We start from the raw sequence: 6,453 nt of genomic DNA, 5'->3' as shown, positions 1-6,453 counted from the left end.
ACTGGAAAAGACATAATTTAAAGGACTGTCTGCGAGCTGGATGGATAGGGACCCATTGGGGGCTGGCTAAATGACTCTCTGTGTAACTACACCCTCAGTTTTAATCAGACTAGCCTGGAGTGGGGTCCCTGGTCAGAGGAGGATGAATATGATGTATTACGTGAAGGTAATTTCACTTTATTTTGGGGAAATTCAAGGAAAAATGCGACTAAGAAAGATATTAACGAAGACCATATCCCCATAAACAGCTCGGTCCGGGGAACTAAATATGTGGGGATCGGTGTGACCCCCAGACACTTACTTAGTTTAACCTTCCGGCAAGATTCTCCTCCAAAATATAACATAATTCAGCTAATATTCAGAAATTTGTTATGCTGATGCCCCTGTCACACTCATAATCAGTCAGAGCCCGGATTCTCCCCTTTATGTATAGATGGTTACTTCCTCGGAGTTTGGCCTTCCCGATATAATCCTAGGCCATGGGACCCCAGTCTGTTTCCAGAGGAAAACTCCCGAAAGGTCAGGGCCTGGCTCTGGGGACCCACAATGGGGGTATCCTTGAGGGGCACCGGATTTTCATTTCTGTGCGGTAACGGGGCCAATCTGGATCTTCCCACACTTTGGAGGAGCTCCTGCACAATAATTGCTGTGGTCCCGAGGCGACCATTATGACTGCAAAGGATTTAGCTTCCTTGGGAGACATTCCCAACCTTGGGTCCTTCCTCCAGGAGGCCTTAAGACCTGTCCTGGGGAGAAAAAAAACGAACCGCTGATTGGGGGGGGGACATGCTTACGATAACCCAATTTTTGATTGCCCCGAAATAATGCATAGTGTCTTCAGAGGGCGCTCCTGGTTTGCAGGCATACCCCTCAGAGAGGAGCGTTCTCCCTCTCACCATCAAGGTCCAGGAACCTTGGAAGGCTACGGTAGCAGCCACCGAGGAACAGCAGTCAGCCGTAGGCTCTCTGGCCAAGGTGGTTTTACAAAATAGGAGGGCCCTTAATGTTATAACAGCTGAGGCGGGGGTGTCTGTGCCCAGCTAAGTGAGACAGGCTGCTTCTATATTAATACCTCCGGCCAGGCTGAAGAAGACCTCCAGATTCTAAAGAAAAACATCAGATTAATAGAAGATTTAAAAGAGAGAGCAGGACAGGGCCCCAGCTGGCTTTCCAGCCTCCTCTCCTCTCTGAGGATCCAGATATGGACGTGGCTATTGCCCTTGCTGGGACCATTAATCCTGATGGCCCTTGTTTCGTTGTTTGGCCCCTGCACTATTAACGCATTATCTAAGTTCATTTCCTGACAGGTTCAAAAGATTCAATTCCAGATGGTGCAACAAGGGTACCAGCCAGCTGGCACATAGACTACGTCGGAACAAGCTGCCTTATCGTTCCACGGGCCCTCATCTCCCTCCATAAACACACCCTGACAGAGAGCGGGCATTGGGACCCAGGGCGCCACGACGCCCCTGTCCAGCAGGAAGAAGCTAGGAACGGTCATCGCCCCTTTCCCCAGTGACCTGGGTTCCTATGGCCCGAGATGGGGATAGGCAGATAGTCAGTCATGAGCAGGGTGTTAAGGGGGCCAAAGATTTGGCCCATATATAAAAAGAGGGGGGAATGTGGAGCCCTACGTCAAGGACAAGGGGCCAAAACTCCTGAATTAACCAAGCCCGCATAGCAACTGTTGCCATGGGCGCTCCTAATCTAAACCGCACAGCCCCACGACTCCACAGTAGGTATTCACCATGTAGCAGCCTCGAAGCACCCTGACCAATCGCCTGATGCCATCCTGCCAGCAGGAATTTTCTTTGTCTTCAGGCTATGAAAGTTGGCCACTAGCCCACAGAGGGGGCGGCTCTCCGTGGTCTGTCAGGAAGTGGGCCCGCTGTATCTGCAGCGCCCCTCACTAACTCTGCGCTTCGTTCTCAGTAAACTCACTCTTTCCTAAGGTACTTCGTGTCTGGAAATTCTTCTTCCAACCCGCGCGCGCGGACCACGACACTCCCCGCTTCCACGCAGGTGATTTGGCTGTGGGGCTGTGAGTCCGACAGGCACCCTCTCATCTGCTCAGGCCGCATGTGCCATTCTAGAAACGTCGTCGGGCCCGGATAGGTGGCAAGGAGCTTACCCTCTGGTGCAGGAGGTCCTGTCTTAGGGGAGGCGGCTGAGCAAATCAGAGGTCTCAGAGCACCTGCTGAAAGCTAATAACCAAGACTTAGCTGCACAGGATGCGATGAAGCCCAGGGAGGGGGCGGGGAAGCGCGTCCACTGGGCCTAACTGACGGCAGAGGGGGAGAGAGCCAGCCGATGGAGCTGGGGCAGGGCAGAGGGACAGGTGCAGGTCAGGGAGGGTCAGGTAGCATTGGTTTGCCTAAAGGAAGTAGCTCTGGGTGCTGGGAGCACAGGGAGGGGTGGAGTACGGAAAGACAGGCAGGGCCTCTCAGAGTGTGTGTGTGTTGGGGGGCGGAGGGTGGGATGAGGTGCTGTTAATGCAGATTCCCGTCTGAATCACGCTCTCTCCACATGGAACCCGGCAATCCGTGTTGTTAACGTGGCCCGGATGCTGCTCCTGCTTTCTGAATTCTGAAAACTAATTCGGAGGAAGAAGGGCCTGGTGTCAGTTTCCAGGGTGGGATCTTATCGTGGGCCTCGGCTTCCTCACCTAATGAGAGGGGTGACCCTCCTCTCATTAGGTTTCTGCGAGGCTTCCGGGAGCCCCTAGCACAGTCCCGGCCACGTGGTGGGCACTCGGGAGAGGAGCCCACGGTTGTTTTCGCTATTAGCAGACACGGAAGTGTTTGAAGCAGGGAGCGGAGGGATCCGGTTTGCTCTGGGAAGTGACGGTAGTGGCCACGTGGAGGAGGCCGACCACCCGCAAGTGGACTCGCCGCCCACTCAGCTGTCCTGGTGGAAGGTCCTAGAATGACTGGTGTTTGGAGGGGGTGTGGGGTGGGTAGAGGGAACCCTGTGGCTGGGGGCTGGGCTGCCCTTTGTGCAGTCTTGGGGGTTCGAAGGAAGAAAGGAGTAGGGTCCCATCTTTCCGTACAGGAAGCAGTCATTGTGGGGCGAGGGGGATGCCATCCTCCAAGGACACCCCGGTTAGGGGGGCATTAAAAGATGGTAACTTATTTACATTCTGGTACATCTTTTTGACCTACTCTAAATATTTGAAAGTTTTATATTAATTATAAGGGAATCTTCGTATTTCCTGTTGAATTATATATTATGGGAATCAGTGAGATATTAATAGAAGAAGCCTTAAAAAAAAAATCCAGTTCAGGGACTTCCCTGGCGGTCCAGTGGTTAAGACTCCGCGCTTCCACCGCAGGGGGCGCAGGTTCGATCCCTGGTCGGGGAACTAAGGTTCTGCATGCTGTGCGGCGTGGCCAGAAAAAAAAAAACAAAACTCCAGTGCACGAGACGTTCACCCTGGCACCCCCAGGTCCTCACCTGTCCTCTCCACTTGCAGAGCCCTAATGGAGATGAGCGAGAGGCAGGTACCCACCTTCTCTCCAGGGCGGTAATTTGTTGGCAAGCACAGTGCAATATGACCCAAGGTGAAATTGTGTCTGTTTTTCTTATTTATGCATTTGAGTATAACAAAAAGAAAAGAAACAATGGTAAGCTCAAAATCGTAAATGTTGGCCCAAAAAGTTGCAACTCTCACCCACACTGTGTATGTGTCCTGGAGTTGCAGAACCAGCAAGGTCAAACCCAGCACTCCACTGCGAGGACGTACACTTTAGAGAAGAGTGTGGTTCTGGGGGCAAAGCCTGCTCGAGACTTGATATGGTCATGAGCACCGAGAAGGCAGCGGCTGGCTGCTCGTGAAAATACGGGGTCGTCACGCGGTGCCGAGCTGAGCTCCTCGAGTTTGCAGGGGCTCCCGTGCTGGTAGCGCTCCCTCCCTGAGTGAGGCAAGGCTGTGAGTGGTGGGCTTCCCCGGCCACCTGGGCCCCAGAACAAAGCACTATCCCCTATGCTGAGCTGGCCTGGAGTGAGGGAGGTGTCGCCTGCCTGACACCCACCTGGACTCCTGGTGACACACCCTCATACCTTCCCCGAGCCCGACTGTCAGGGTTCCCAGTGGCCTTTTCCATCAGAACCACAGCATAGGTCTAAGCAGATACAACCGCACTTCAGCAGTGTTTTATAGTAGCCAGGATACTTCCATGTAGATAGTATTCTATACACCAGTGCTGTGATCATTATAAGGCAAGAAATACGTTAAGATAGGATTACATGGGACTTATTTCTTGCTACTTTTTGTAATTATTCAACCTTCTTATGATGAGCATATGTTTTATAATTTTTAAAAAATGGACAGTGAGACAAGGAAGTGTATTACTTTCTTAGAAACAGCCAAGGCTGCCCTCCCACCTGTGCCTTAAATGCTACCCCATCTCCTCGTCTTTGTGCTCCCAGAAGTCACTCACCCCACATCCTCACCAATCCCCCGACCAAGGCCCTCACCTCTCCAGCACGGCTGGTTTCTCATCGGCATGCAAAACCTGCTCACGTTCCTCTCACCTTGTTAAATAAAAGCCTGCCTCTATTTATGGTCCATTTACGCCCTGGGGAATCATCAGTGCAGTCTGTTTAATGCCAGGGAGCAACAGTCTATCTGGTAAACAGCAGAACTTGGTGCAAAGCATGAACCCAGTCCTGTTAAAAATGAAGACGTGTGTGGGCGTGTATGTGTCGAACAGAGACTGAAAGGATGTATGCCAGGACACCGACGGTGGTTAGCAATACGCCATTATCTGTAATTGCATTGTGTATTAAATTTCCAAGTATTCCTTTCATCGGAAAATCATTTATAATAAACGTGATCGTGAAAGTGCTTTCCCTCGTCTCTGCGTCTTTCGCGAGGAGCCACAGCGCTGCTGTCCTTGCCTCACAGCCAGGCTCCTTTAAAGTCCCCTGCGACCTCCCCACCCCAAGGTTTATGGTCCCGCTGTCCCAGACGGCCCTGCCGGGCCAGGTGGACTCCACATGCTCTGTCCTGGACACGGAGGGCCAGACCCTCCTTCCCAGATGCCTCTCCTTCCTCTGGGACTACAGACTCCCCGATGCCATCCTGGCTACCGGGCTCTTCCCCAGGGCTGGGGCGTGCACACAACCGCGCCTGGGGAGGCCTCGCTCACTCCGAGGAACCCCCTCCCCCCTCCGGTCTCTGGCTCAGGTGAGGGCCCCCCTACCCCCCCTACCTACCCCCCCATCGGCTCCCCAACATCCTCCCTCCAGTGCAGAGCCCCTCAGCTCCCTCATCAGCTGCCCTGGTTCTATCAACAGCCGAGTCACCTGAGCCAGGAACTGGGGACGCACTGAGTCCGCCACCCTCTCCTCCAGCCCGCCCCTGCCCTGGGCTGCTGCAACGACTTCCTGGTGGGCTCCCGTGGCCTGCACCCCGCCTCAAACCCGGACAAGTCACCCCCACCTCCCCACACGGAGAAGCCGCCTTCCTCCTGGGCATCCCTCCCTCGGTGCCCCCAGGCAGCCCAGAGCCTGGTCCTCCGGCACCTGCCTGCTCACCCCGGGCCTCTGCCTCATGCCGGTGCCCGTGCCCTTTCCTCTCACCGGCTCACCTTCACTCCTCAGGCAACAGGCGCTGGGGACATGGGGGATGGAGGCGAGCCCCTCACTCAGGGTGCCCGCCCTCTGGGAAAGGAATAAGGAGACCCAGGCTGTAGCCCCAGGGAGTCCATACCACAGGGTGCCCCAAACTAAGAGTAGGGGTGACCTCTGCAGCGATCTGTGAAGACCCAGCGTCCCTTCCTCGTGGCCTCTGAGATTTGGGGTTTGACTTTATCCAGGGGACCAGTGTAGTCACTAATCTTCATTCCTCTGTGTGACGGGACCAGATCAGCACTTCATAAACCAAATCTTCTGGAATGTTGTGTCCTTGCAGATGGCGCTAGGGATTTTATCAGTTAGGATAGACGGGGTTATGCTGTGTTTAACAAAGACTCCCAGACTCCCAAAAGGTTCACTCCTCAGACTACATGCCCATCGGACTTGGCTGACCCAGGCTGAGCCTGTCCCAGGCCCTCGAGGGTCGGGGTGGACGGTGGGGGAGGAACATGGTGCTTAAAGGTCTCCATCCAGAGTGACACCTCTCCCTTCTGCCTATAGCTAGTGGACCAAAGCAAGTCACATGGACGGGGGAAATGCAAGTAAGTCTACCTTTTGCCCAAAAGAGGAACAGCAGAGATTCTGGTGAACAGTGCCACTGACAGCCACAGGAAACCTCAAAACCCAAAAAGTCTTTAAGACAGAATAAATAACCCAGGAAATACCGAGTTAAAGAAAGCAAAATGCAGGATTTCTGAGAGCCTTTAAAATGTTAATGGACAAGGAATTCCCTGGCAGTCCAATGGTTAGGACTCCGAGCTTCCACTGCAGGGGGCACAGCACGGGGTGGTTCCTGGTTGTTGGAACTAAGACCCC

This window comes from Globicephala melas, chromosome 10, assembly GCF_963455315.2.
Source record: "Globicephala melas chromosome 10, mGloMel1.2, whole genome shotgun sequence".
Taxonomy (NCBI): Eukaryota; Metazoa; Chordata; class Mammalia; order Artiodactyla; family Delphinidae; genus Globicephala; species Globicephala melas.
The sequence above is the reverse complement of the archived record's forward strand: the minus strand, read 5'-3'. Positions refer to the sequence as shown.